This window comes from Sapajus apella, unplaced genomic scaffold (assembly GCF_009761245.1).
Source record: "Sapajus apella isolate SASKATOON/1434 unplaced genomic scaffold, GSC_monkey_1.0 scaffold14, whole genome shotgun sequence".
Classification (NCBI taxonomy): Eukaryota; Metazoa; Chordata; class Mammalia; order Primates; family Cebidae; genus Sapajus; species Sapajus apella.
Window position 1 is genome coordinate 6,695,799 of NW_022436954.1, and position 14,565 is coordinate 6,710,363.

The window sequence follows — 14,565 nt, forward strand, 5'->3', positions numbered from 1 at the left end:
CTATAAATACTAGACAATAAAAAAGAATATAAGGCCGTGCGCAGTGGCTCACGCCTATAATCCCAGCACTTTGGGAGGCTGAGGTGGGCGGATCATGAGGTCAGGAAATCAAGATCATTCCGGCTAACACGGTGAAACCCCGTCTCTACTAAAAGCAAAAATTAGCTGGGTGTGGTGGTGCTTGCCTGTAATCCCAGCTACTTGAGAGGCTGAGGCAGAAGAATCTCTTGAACCTGGGAGGTGGAGGTTGCAGTGAGCCGAGATCACGCCACTGCACTCCAGCCTGGCTACAGAGCAATACTCCATCTAAAAAAAATATATGTATACACACATAAATATGTGTGAGTGTGTGTGTGTGTGTGTGTGTGTGTGTGTGTGTGTATATATGTGTGCGTATATATGTGTGTGTGTATGTATATATGTGTGTATATATGTATGTGTATATATATGTGTGCGTGTGTGTGTATATATGCGTGTATATATGTATGTGTATATATGTGTGCGTATATATGTGTGTGTGTATGTATATATGCATGTATATATGTATGTGTATATATATGTGTGCATGTGTGTGTGTATATATGCGTGTATATATATGTGTGTGTATATATGTGTGTGTGTATATATGTATGTGTATATATATATGTTTGCATATATATATGTATGTGTGTATATGTGTGTACATATGTATGTGTATATATATATGTGTGCGTATATATATGTGTGTGTATATATGTATGTGTATATATATATGTGTGCGTATATATGTGTGTGTGTGTGTATGTATATATGTGTGTATATATGTATGTGTATATATATGTGTGCGTATATATATGTGTGTGTGTGTATATATGTGTGTATATATGTATGTGTATATATATATGTGTGCATATATATGTGTGTGTGTGTATATATGTATGTGTATATATGTGTGTGTGTGTGTGTCTGTGTGTGTGATTCCTATGGCTTGAATGTTTGTGTTCCCTCCAAAATTCATGTTGAATCTTAGTCCCCAATGCAACAGTATTAAGAGGTGTGGCCTTTAGGAGGTGATTGAGTTAGGAGGACACCACCCTCATGAATGGAATCAGAGCCCTTCTGAAAGCTTGTTGGAAGGCATTCGTTCATCTCCCTCTTGCCCCTCTGTCCCTTCTGCCATGTGAGGACACAGCCTTTGTCCTCTCTGCAGAATGCAATAACAAAGTGCCATCTTGGAAGCAGAGAACAGCCCTCACCAGGTACTGACTCTGCCGGCGCCTTGCTCTGGGACTTCCCAGCCTCCAGAACTGTGAGAAATAAATTCCCGGTATTTTTAAATAAGTGACCAGGTCTCAAGTATATGTTATAGCAGTATAATGGACTAAGACACATACCATCAGGACTGTTACCTGGAAGTCACTGTTAATCAATTGGCTATGATTTGCTAAGGGAGAAGGTGGCATTGGTGAAGAAGCCATGGACGTTGGATTGCAGAGCGGGTGAGGTGAATGGAGGGGAGAGGGTTGAGGAGGGAGCCCTGTGCCTCTCACTGGGAGGACAAGAAGAGCCATTGGGAAGCAGGTGCAGAGCAGGAGAAGCTGCTGGTGCCTTGCCCAGGTACTCAGAGCTGGAGGGAACTGCAGTCAGCCAGGAGATTCCTTCCTGGAAGTGCCTGGCCATCACAGCATCCCCCAGAAGGTAGGCTAAAGCCGGTGTCATGCCATGCAGGGTACAAAATCTCCAGCTCCTTGCCTGTCAGTGGCAAGAGCTCCCCGGTGGGACGGGGCTGAGGCCATCAGGCTGTAGCGGAAACACCATGTCTGCTGTGCCTCCTCCTATCTCCCGCCTCCTCCCCTTCCCGTCCCCTGAGTCCCTCTCAATAAACCTGGCTCCAGAATCACCATCTTGGCCAGGTGTGGTGGCTCGTGCCTATAATCCCAACACTTTGGGAGGCCAAGGAGCAAGGATCACTTGAGCTAAGGAGTTCGAGACCAGCCTGGCCAACATGGAGAAACCGGGTCTCTACTAAAAATACAAAAATTAGCCGGGCTTGGTGGTGCATGCCTGTAATCCCAGCTACTTGGGAGGCTGAGGTGGGCGGATTACTTGAATCCAGGAGGTGGAGGTTGCAGTGAGCCAAGATCATGCCACTGCACTCCAGCCTGGGCGACAGAGTGAGACTCTGTCTCAAGAAAAAAAAAAATCCCCATCCCAGGCTCCACCTCTAGGGAATCTGACCTAGGACACCAGGGAACGTCACTCTGGAGAGCCGAGGAACAAACGGGGCCAAAGCTGAGGTCTAAGGGAAGAGTGTGTCGAGGAGAAAGGTTCATGTCCCCCGAGCCACGGGCAGGAGGAACCGAAGCATGGCTGCTCACACCTGCCAGGCCCCTCATCCCCTGCGGGGTGAAGCCTGGGGTCCGTGGCCTGCTCTTAGCGCCTCCCACAACATTGTGAGCTTCGTAGCTCCTTTCCATGGGCTGCTGGATCCACGCAGCCCTGAATGTCACAGCCAGCCACCCGACTCAGACCCCACGGAAGCTCAGGGTTGGTTCAGTTCCTAAAGCCTCCTCGGAGCCCAGCCTGCCGCCTCCCCGTCACCTCGGCCTCACACCCTCACACTCCCATCAAGGGGGCCCTTTGAGGTTGCCCCTCCACCTGAGCCACACCCCGAAGCCTCAGCCTCACGAGGGCAGCGAATGTGTCTGAATAACCACAGCATCGCTCATCAAGGGCTTGTCCCATGCCAAGCCCTGTGCTAGCACGACGTGGGTAGCAGGGTCTCCCACTCTCGGCTGACAGAAGCACCAGGATGCCAGATCTGACAGCAGAGCACGGAGTGAGACAGGTCCCTACCGGCTGTCAGGGCAGGGTGGCCAAGGGGAGGTGTCGCAGCTCTTCAAGGCCTAGAATCAGAAAGGATCAGGGCAGGGCGGAGTTAGAGGCACAGTGAGGGGTCAAGAGACCAGGGTTGGCTCGCCCGTTTTAAGGCACGGTCCCACCTGCAGGCCATCCTTTGACCAGACGGAGGTGGATGAGGGCCGCAGTGCCAGCCAGTGCAGGCCAGCGGGCCACCTCTAAGGACAAACAGCCTCAGCAGACAGGGGTGGGCGGCAGGCTGCTCAGGAACAAAGCCTCTGCCCAGACCCCAGGGGCTGCTGTCAAGGAACCCCTGCCCTGAGTGCCTCCCAACTGGCCAGTTCCCAAGAGAGGAGGCGACAGCTATGAACTCTGGCAGACGCCAGACACAGAGCCACGTGAGGACAGTGTCAGCCACGCAGACCTTTCCTGCCCCCGTCGCGCCTCCTGGAGCCTGGCCTGCCCCTTCAGAGGGGGATGAGTTGGGAGGGGGTCAGATGGGGAAGATGCCGCCTCGATCCTCCCCGCCCCTGTTGCCTGTCCCACGTGCCTTGGCTTGGAATGGAGAAGAATGTGTGGACTAACGCATTGGGCTGGAAACCTTGCATTTCTGAATCGACTCTATTTTGGTGTTTTTGGTTTTGTTTTTGGTTTGAGACAGGGTGTCACTATGTCACTCAGGCTGGAGCGCAGTGGCTTGACCTCTTGGACTTAAGCAATCCTTCTGTCTCAGCCTCCCAAGTAGTGGGAATTGCAGGCATGCACCATTATGCCTGGCTAATTTTTGTATTTTTTGTAGAGACGGGGTTTCACCATGTTGACTAGTTTGAGGCTGATCTCAAACTCCTGGACTCAAGCAATCTACCCATCTCAGCCTCCCAAAGTGCCGGGATTACAGGCGTGAGGCACCGCACCCACCCAAGACACTATTTTGGACTTAAAGTGACTACAGGACATTGATGCCCTGAGGGTAATTGAAAAAGTCATGGGAGCACCCACATTTTCATCTCTCACTGTACTGAGTTGAACGGCAGCCCCCACAAATTCGTGTCCATCCGGAACTTCCAGATGTGACTTTACTTGGAAATAGAATCTTCAAGGATGTAACCCAGCTCAGATTAGGTCACGCTGGGTTCATGTGGACCCTAAATCCAAGCAACTTACTAGTGTCCTTGTAAGAGGAGGGAACTTGGGCACAGACACACTCAGAGAGTGTGAAGATGACGAGAGGACGCAGAGGCCAGGAGGTCCCCGTGATGACGGCGGGGGAGCGGGACAAAGAACGAGCCAATGACCAGAAGACGGGGCAGGCGAGGAAGGGCCCCCAGCGCCTTTGGAGAGAGTACGGCCCTCCCAACACCCTGATTCCAGATTTCTGGCCCCGGGACGGCGAGTGTGAGTGTCTGTTGTTTTACACTGTCTGGTTTGTGGCACTTTGTTCCAGCAGCCACAGGTCACCCACTCACCCTCTGCAGGAATTCAAGGGGGGACCTGGGGGAGCAAAAAGGAAGATGCCTTCTGATACCATCCCAGCTGGCTTGTTCTGCACACCAGCCAGTGTCTGGGCTCTTGTCTCCACGTCCGAATCCCTGAGTGTGGCTGTGCCCGCTCAGCAGGGAGGAATCAGCCTCAGACTGACTTGCCCGCGGCTATTTATCCAGTGCCTGGTGCAACAGGTCAGGTGTGAAGCCCATGCCTGCTGGCTTCTTCTCCCGAACAGCCTGGCCCCTCCTGGCTCTCCTTCCCACGCGTGTGTCGGGGATTCTGAGGCAACACAGCCAGCCCCTATTCCTCCACCGAAGGCCGGTCCCCAGGGTCCCATGATATTCCCCATATTCGAAGTCAGTGTATTGATCTGTTTAAATCTACAATCCTGAGGCTTAAACAAAAGCCTTTAAATCTAATTAAAATCTCACCAGCCACGAAGCTAGTGCTGCTCCTGGGAAATGTCCCTCTCGGCGTTCCCACTTCACGGGTCACCGCGTCTCCAGTTCCTTTCTTCCATTCATCCATGCTGTTTTTCTGTGTGTTTTGAACTCCAGGCCTAGCTTGCCCAAGATAATCAGCCACCTGAGAGACTCTTCCAACTACCTCTTTGTGCCTGGATTTCCCAAGAAACATTGAATGCGGCTCACCAATACCAGCAATTGCTGGATGGGAAACGTCACTCGCAGTCTGGCTCATTGGGGTCCTAGGTACAGTCTCTTGTCAGGGTTGTTACAGACTCCAAGTCAGGTGTCAGTCGGGGCCGGGCGCAGTGGTTCACACCTGTAATGCCAGCACTTTGGGAGGCTGAGGGCAGTGGGTCACCTGAGGTCAGGAGTTCAAGACCAGCCTGGCCAACATGGCGAAACCCCGTCTCTACTACAAATACAAAAATTAGCTCGCTGTGGTGGCATGCGCCTGTAATCCCAGCTACTAGGGAGGCTGAGGCAGGAGAATTGCTTGAACCCAGGAGGCGAAGGTTGCAGTGAGCTGCGATTGCGCCATTGCACTCTAGCCTGGGCAACAAGAGTGAGACTCCATCTCAAAAAAAAAAAAAAAAGAAGTCAGTCTGTAGATCAAATTGTTAATGTCCAGTGCAAAAGAAAATGGAGTTGAATTTCATAGCAAAGACAGAAGTCACACTTTTTCAATCTGTACTGACTTTATTTCCTTCATAGGTATCAATGATTTGGATTCTATGTCTATTTCTTTCTTGTTTGATGTTATCTTATTATTAATGGTCATAATGTGTTTTGTTTACAGCTTACAAAGAGCTTTTCCAGACAATAGGGCCTTCCTCATTTTGTAGAAAAGGCTCATGCAACTACTGATTGGGAAGCCAAACTTCCAGAAACCTATGGGCTCTCCCCGTCAACTCAGTGCTTTCCACCCTGCATTGCTTCCTCCTGAAGCTAATGAAAGAAACTTTGTGGAAAAAGAACTTCTAGAGTCCATGTGTTGGAATCACTTTGGAAAACTGGGCTGAATCCATGAATCACAAGATTCCCCACATCAGAGGCTGGTAATATAATATTAGGGTTCAGGGCTTCAGGGTGCCCTCAGCTCCCCTGAGAGGATATTTCTCCAGGTTTTTGGTCTCCTGCCCTCTCAAGAATGAGAGAGGGGACCACGGTGCAGCACGCAGTAAATGCTGGACTCAAAAGTGTTTGTAGAAAGTGATTTATTTAAAGACAGAGAGAGAGAGACAGGAGAAGGAGAGAGAAAGAAACAGCTAACTCTCACCCTGAGTGAGAGAATCCAGAAAGATGGAATCCAGGAGAGGAAAGCAGCTTCCACACTGAGTGGAAGGGAAGGGAGAGGGAGAGAGGGAGTTTAGGAGGGGAAGACAGGCTTCCACGAGAAAGAATGGAAGGGGACCCCAAAGGGGAAATCCAGGAGGGGAAAGAGCTCCCATTATGTGCAAGGCGATTCCAGAGAGCTGGAAATCCGGTATGGGTGAAGGAGCAGGGGAATTTATCCTGGGAGAAATCCCATCTCCCCAAGTTCCTCTGGCCAATGAAAGGAGTTCCTCTAAACTTCCGCTGGGGTGACTGACTCTTAGTTTCTTCCCGAGCCCATGAAATTTAAACACAAACCGTTAATCTCCAGGATGGAGAGAGATGGGAGGGGGACATGGTGCTGGGAAGTTCTTGACCTTAAAACTACACCCCTCGAGGACCCGGAAAGAGAATACATTCCCTCAGTAATAAGATCTGAGGATAATTCCTCCAGTTTCCCAAGAGTGAGACTCTGAGGGGAGTCCCCTGGTGACGCCGTAGCTTCCTTTGCCGTCCATCCCACACCCCTACCAGAGCCTCTGTTCTCAGGAGAGTAGATCAGAAATCTGGATCTCCCCAGATATTGATTGATTGATTGATTGATTGATTCAGACAGAATCTCACTCTGTTGCCCAGGCTGGAGTGCAGTGGCACAATCTTGGCTCACTTCAACCTCCACCCTCTGGGTTCAAGTAATTCTGCCTCAGCGTCCCGAGTAGCTGGGATTACAGGTGCGTGCCACCATGCCTGACTAATTTTTGTATTTTTAGTAGAGGGGGTTTCGCCATGTTGGCCAGACTGGCCTTGAACTCCTGACCTCTGGTGATCTGCCTGCCTCATCCTCCCAACCTGTGGTCGTGAGCCTGGCCAGGATCTCCTCAGTTCTGCTGTTAACTCACTATGAGGAGTGGAATTGTTTCCACCCTCACAATTCATATGTTGAAGCCCCAAGCCTAGTCCCTCAGAATGTGACATTTGGAGATAGGACCTTTAATCAGGCAATCAAGTTAAACGAGGCCATTAGGACGGGTCCTAATCCGATCTGACCAGGCTTATTATAAAGGAAGGAGGAAATGTGGACCCACAGAGACACCAGGGAAGTGCTTGCACAGAGAAATGGCCACATGAGTGGTGCGGGACAGGCAAGCCTCAGAACTGGGGCTCAGCCTGGGACAGTTCTTGGCTTCCCCAGGAAAGAATTCAAGAGGAGCTGATGCTCTGCCTCTTGCAGAGCAGGGCTGACTCACTCTGGGCTGTGCCTAGAGTCGGCAATGCATTGGCTCTTGGCAACTGTATTTATGTTCAAATAAACCCACTTTCAATTACAATCAAATTAAGGGGTGGGACAATGCAAACTGAAGACTGGGCAGGAAAGGGGCAGTAACTTCCAGGCTATTGCCGTGGAAAGGGGCAGTAATGACAAGGGTCATTGTAGAATGACCCAAGCATTTGTAAATTGTCATGGTGCTTGTGGGAGTGTCTTATACTAATGAGCCATCAGGGCAGCCAGAGACTGCGTTGGCAACCTTCTCTTGGTCTGGGCCCGTTGATTTTGGTTTTTCACTTTATCCTGTCTGGACCAGATCCTGTTTTGGTCAGCAGGGTCGTGAGCAGAAAACAAGTCCTGCTGGTCTCCTCCCTCACTAGGACACAGCAAGAAGGCAGCATCTGGGAACCAAGAAGAAAATTCTAGAAGAAACCAAACCTGCCAACACCTTGATCTTAGACTTCCAGCCTCTAGAATGATAAGAAAATAAATTTCTGTTGTTTAAGCTCCCACAGTCTGTGGTATTTTGTTATGGCCTCTTGAGCTGACCCCTACACTCACTGACTCAAGTCATTTGACCTTCTGTGGCTTCAGGGTTCCCATCTGCTGTAGGGATGGGCTCTGGCCCTCTCGACATTGCAGGATCCATGTTGAAGGTCCATTGGGGTCATGACCACAAAAGGCTTTAAGTCACAGAGCACTGAAACCTGGGAGAGTGAAGAGTGCGCTGCCCATGGCGCCATGTCACAGGCGGGAGCTGAAGAAGAGCCGGGAGCAGGCCCTGCCAGCGCGTCTGCTTCTGGTTTGAAATGAGCCTGTAAAACCACTGTTGACTCAAAGTGGAGGAGACATCCTCTGAGACAAGCTTTCAGAGACTGGGTGGTGTGAAAAGCTGAAAAAGTGCGTCACCTTGGACTCAACAACCCTACCTCTAGAAGACCAGCAGAAAGTGAACTAACATAATGGAAAGAGATGTTCATCCCAGTGTTGTATATGGTAGCCAGGAAGTTAAGGAAAAATCACATGATAGATTAATTTTCATCTATTAAAAATTATGCCATAGGAAAACATGTATCAGCATGGAAAAAATGTTCATAATGTATTGGTAAGAGAAAAAACAGCTGACAAGAGAATCATACATAAAAAAACGCATATTTTTGCAACCCTATCTGTATCTGTCTGAAAATATACATAAAGAAAAAACTAGCAGAAAACATATCAAAAGCTAACAGTGGACAGGTGATTATGCATTTGGGTTAGACTTTTCTTGCGTTTTTCTGTGTTCTTCAATTTAGCTGCATTGAACAAGCATTATTTGTTTTTTAAAATATATGTGTGTGTATATATATAGCAACTATTTTAAAAGAAATAAAAAGACAAATGGCACCTCAGGGTCCAGAAACTAAAAGCCTCATGGTTAAATAAATAGCTTTTATACATAACACCGTAGAGATCATTTGGACATAAATGAAAAAGACACACTGCTTATAGAATTGGAGAGGATGTGGGGCAAAGAATCCTCTCACAAACTTCTGGTGGGGACATGAATTGACAATAATCTTTTTGCAAATCAATTCATCTAATATATTAAAACTTTAATATGCATACCCCTTTGGGCAATAGCATCCTTGGGAATCTGACCCTTGGACACAAAAGCAGCAGTACGTAGGGTTATGTGGACGTGACTGTGACAGAGAGCATGCCTCAGCCACAGTGAAAGACCTTCACTCAGGGTGAGCAAAGGACATTATACTTGCACCGTGAACTTCTATGCAACCGTGAAAGAGCAAGTGAGTTTTAGACAAGATGGCCTGGGGGCTTCCTGTAACATGTGAAGTGAGGAAATCAAGATACAGAGAAGCATTACGATTTGATCCCATTGTCAAAAAGACAAGCATTGATTTTGTTGAAAACTCTACAGTATATGTATAGGGACTTTGTGTATGATTAAGTGAGCCTGGAGAAAAGATGCTACTGTGTACCCGGGATAGCAGGAGGTGGATGTCACAACAAAAGAAAAGAAAAAGAAAAATGAAATAGCAATTAACAATTTAAAAAAGTATTTACCAAGATCCAGTGTATGCAAAATAATGTATTGGGGGGTAAAGAGATGCATAGAGAAAGGCATGAAAGGATGTGCTCCAAAACATCAGTGGTGGTAATGCCAAGGTGGTAGGATTTCACATGATTTTTACTTTCTTCTTAATACTTTTCCACAACGCTTGATATTTTTACAGTAAGCATATATTTTAATAAAATCATAAAAATATAAATAACAATAACTTTTTTGGGGGTGGCGGGAAGCAACACCTCTACTCCCACCTCTCCCAACAAACCTATTGAACTAAGTTTGAGAGTGGTGCTACAGGGCATTTCAAGATCAAAGACTTCAATTTCTCTTCATTTCTTCGTAATCCTACTAGTTCAGGGAAACAGGATTTATCCTTCAACTCAGCTGTGTTTTAACTAGCTTATTAACAAAGCCTCTATATTTTCTCAAAAATGAATATCATTTTCCTATTGCCTACATGAATTTGTGATCTAGAGGAATTTTTTTAATGTGATTAAGAAGAAAATTCATACTATTTTCCTTAATCTGAATGAGATCCTGTACCTTCAGTCACACACGCCTGAAGATGGAGCAACATGGCTCTGAAATCCAACATTTAAAATAAGACAAACGAAAGAAGACTCAGTCTCCTGGACCCAGCCTCTTCGCTTTTGACCATCAGTTGTTAGCTGACTCTTATCCATACCTGAACCAACCTAGGGATTACAAAAGGGTCAAAGTAAGGTCCAGGCCTGGCCAGCAGGAACATGCCCAGTCTGGGGGACACAGGCAAGACCCCGGCAGCTTCGAGCCCACACTCAGCCTCCGCCTTGATGTGAACTTGACTTGTTCATTGAACAGAAAAATTCAGACATGAGCTGAAGAGACTCAGGAGGAGACTCCAGGGTGAGAGGCAGGCCTGAGGGAAGGACTTCCTGAGTGTTGGAGGAGCGATGGATGCTGCATTTGTTTCCTGGGGTTGCCATAACAACAGCCACAGATGGAGTAATTAAAATAACAGACATTTATCATCTCACAGTTCTGGAGGCCAGGATTGGTTCCTTCTGAGGGATGTGAGGGAGAAGCTGTCCCATGCCTTTCTCCTGGCTTCTGGGGGCTTGCTGGCAGTCTTTGACATTTCTTATGCATTACCCCAACCTCTGCCTTCATCTTCACATGACATTTTCCCTTTATATCTGTCTCTGGGTCCAAATGTCCCTATGTAAAGACACAGGAAGATTGCATTCAGTCCCACCCTAATGATCTCATCTTAAATTGACTACTACAAAGACCTTACCTCCAAATAAGGTCACATTCTAAGGTGCTGGGGGTTAGGACTTCAATGTGTCTTTCTGGGGGACACAGTTCACCCCTAACAGATCCTACTTCTGCAGAGCAGTTGCAGACAAGAAGCACGAGATATATAGAGACATTAAGGAAGATGCAAGGTCAGCACAGGTGGCTTGGAGGGCAACAGCAGGTAGCAGGATCTCAGCACCAGCTTCTGTCCCTTCTTAGGTCAGAGGACTCCGTTAGGCCTGCAGAGGCTGCCAGGCCAGCAGATTGCCCGACGTCCACCCACCTGTGGGAAGACTCACTTCCACCTCCTGCCATGCCAGGCCCAGCTTGAAACTGATATGAAACTCCCTGCTCAGATGTAAGTGTCTTAATAAAGCCAAGTTGAAGGGATCCAGGAAATTAATGGCATCAATCCAGTCTTTAGGATGGAGGATTTTTCCCACTCTCTCCAAAGGGAGCTTTGTACTGATATTGACATCAATTAATTATGTGAACACCTACTATACTGTCAGGATCATGTTGACAAAATGGACTGTGTGATTCTGCCAAGGAAGACCCCTATTAGTGTTTTTTTACCCAAGGGTGTTACACTGGGCTGAGGTGTTTTAAAACACGTGGCAGAGACCAGGCACAGTGGCTTATGTCTGTAACCCCAGCACTTTGGGAAGGCAAAGCAGGTGGATCACTTGAGCTCAGGAGTTCAAGACCAGCCTGGGTAACATGGCGAAATCCCATCTCTACAAAAAATACAAAAATTAGCCAGGCTCAGTGGCATGTGCCTGTAATCCCAGCTACCCAGGAGGCTGAGGCTGGAGGATCGCTCGAGCCCAAGAGTTCTGGGCTGCAGTGCGCTATGCCAATCGGGTGTCCACACTAAGTTCAGCATCAATATGGTGACCTCCTGGGAGCGGGGGACCACCAGGTTGCCTAAGGAGGGGTGAACCAGCCCAGGTCAGACAAGGAGCAGGTCAAAACTCGCATGCTGATCAGTAGTGGGATCATGCCTGTGAATGGCGACTACATTCCAGCCTGGGCAACATAGCAAGACCCTGTCACAAAAAAAAAAAAATAGACAATGGGCCAGGCGCAGTGGCTCACGCCTGTAATCCTAGCACTTTAGGAGGCCGAGGCGGGCAGATCACAAGGTCAGGGGATCGAGACCACCCTGGTCAACATGGTGAAACCCCATCTCTACTAAAAATACAAAAAATTAGTCAGGCATGGTGGCACGCCCCTGTTTCCCAGCTACTCAGGAGGCTGAGGCAGGAGAATCGCTTGAACCCAGGAGGCAGAGGTTGCAGTGAGCCAAGATCGCGTCACTGCACTTCAGCCTGGGTGACAGAGAGAGCCTTTGTCTCAAAAAAAAAAAAAAAAAGGAGGGTATTAGTAGGGTCTCCCTAGGTATAACGAGAAACCTAGAAAGTGAAAAGGCAAAGGCTTACATATTTGGCTACATAAAAAAATTTTAATTTCAGTACAGCAAAGAGGTTGTAATTATAGTCAAAAGACAAATGACAGATGGGAGAAGATACTTGTAGCATGTCTATTCATTCATTGTTCAGCAGATACACAGTGAATACCTACTATGTCCTAGGTATGGTGAGTGATGCTTATAAAACTACAGAATATTTATAAGTTCACATGTTTTTCTTTAAATCTTTAATATATGTATAACTAAATAAAGAGTTTAAGACCAAAATATGTGAACAGATATACCTAAAATAAAACACCAAAAACAACTGAAAGTAAAGGCACATACGCACACACACAAATGGAATATATGTTAGGATTCGTTTTGCCTGCATATAAAGTCAACAAGAGGCCGGGTGCCGTGGCTCACACCTACAATCCCAACACTTTTTGAGGCCAAGGCAGATAGTTCACTTGAGGTCAGGAGTTCTAGACCAGCCTGGCTAACATGGAGAAACCCTGTTTCTCATAAAAATACAAAAATTAGCTGGGCGTTGTGGTGGGCGCTTGTAATCCCAGATACTCGGGAGACTGAGGCACGAGAATCACTTGACCCAGGAGGCAGAGGTTGCAGTGAGCCGAGATTACACCACTGCACTCCGGCCTGAGTGACAGAGCGAGACTCTGCCTCAAATAAAATAAAAGTCAAAAACACAGTGAAGCCACTCTCACATTAAAAAGTATGAATGAAAGCCGTCCAGAAAAGGTAAAATAGTTCTGTGGTCAGCAGGGATCCCACGACTTCCTTCTTTGTGTTCTACACTTCTAGTACTTGGTACCAGCCTCAAGGCAACCTCGTGTTCCAAGGTGGCTGCTGAAATTCCAGCCATCCACTCAGTATTCCAGGCAGCAGAAAGAACAAAAAGGCACTGTCCCCACTGAGTTGACTCTTTCAAGCAGCCCTCTTGACCTGGGCTGGCATCTAGTCATAGCGCCTCACCATGCTGCAAGTGAGCTGTTTAATGTAGTTGTTCAGCCAGGTACAACACATATACAGCTTGGGCCTGCTACTAAGGAAAAAGGGGGAAATTAAGACTGGGTGGCAGCTAGAAGGCAGACCAAAACAAACCTGTGAAAGCTGGCCTGGCAGTATTAAAACAATGATTTATGACAGAAAGCATTATTAGGCATACATATATAACATAACGACAAAGTACACTATCCCCCAAAGCACAAATTTGCATGCATCTAACAGTATGTCCTCAATATACACAAAGCAAAAACTGACTCTTTTACAAGGAGAAATTGAACAGCCACAGGCATGGAGAAAGATTCTGATGCTCATCTATCAGAGGCAAATAGGTTCAGGCAGATAAAAAAATCAAGTCATGGTTTCTAATGTCTGAACAGCAAAATTCACAAGCTTAATCTACTTTACATAGAACTCTGGATGCAACAAGTAGAAAATATTCATTATTTGCAAGGATAAACTGAACGTATGTAAAAACTGACCATTTACAAGGTCACAGAGGAGTTAATAAAAAGTGCGGGGTGGGCACAGTGGCTCATGCCTGTAATGCCAGAACTTTGGGAGCCCGAGGTGGGAGGATCACTTGAAGTCAGGAGTTCGAGACCAGCCTGGCCAGCACAGTGAAACCCCATCTCTACTAAAAATACAAAAACTAGCCGGGTGTGCTGGCACGTGCCTGTAACCCCAGCTACTCGGGAGGCTGAGGTGGGAGGATAGCGTGAACCCGGGAGGCGGAGGTTGCAGTGAGCCGAGATCACGCCACTGCACTCTAGCCCGGGAGACAGAGTAAGATTGTCTCAATTAGTCAATCAATCAATCAATAAAGTGGAAGAATTTATATTTTATAGGCCCTAATCTCTAAGCACAAGGCAGATAAACTGAAAATTCATGATTTTAAAAAATAAATTTTAACCCGCCTCATTTGGAAATAAGAAATTAGCCTTAGGTAACTATAGATTATAAAGGAACCTACAAATAAATGTCAAAATATTTAGAACTAGATGTCTATGGAAGTACTACTTTGCAAAACTTGTGGGATGCAGTTAAATGAATAGGTACTTAGTTCTAAATTTACACCCTTAACTGTATTTTATGTTTATAAAAAAATGAAGACTGGAAACAATGACTAAAGCATTCAAGTCAAGAAGCTAGAAAAAAACATTAGAGAAAGTCAAAGGAAATAAAAGCAATAAAATAAAAATGGTAAAAGAGGCCAGGCACGTGGCTCACGCCTATAATCCCAGCGCTTTGGGAGGCCAAGGCAAACAGATCACCTGAGGTCAGGAGTTTGACACCAGCCTGACCAATATGGTGAAACCCGGTCTCTCCTAAAAATTAAAAAAAAAAAATTAGCTGGGCGTGGCGATGCACACCTATAGTCCCAGCTACTCGGGAGGCTGAGACAGAA

At 47.0% G+C, this 14,565-nt stretch overlaps 1 long non-coding RNA gene across 1 annotated transcript; it reads left to right on the forward strand.

Moving 5' to 3' along the window:
- The first annotated feature begins 209 nt into the window (after positions 1-209).
- LOC116554373 lies at positions 210-13,958 on the forward strand. Its single transcript, XR_004270193.1, has 2 exons — positions 210-246; positions 13,895-13,958. It is a non-coding gene; the product is annotated as an uncharacterized LOC116554373 (long non-coding RNA).
- Positions 13,959-14,565: the final 607 nt, after the last annotated feature.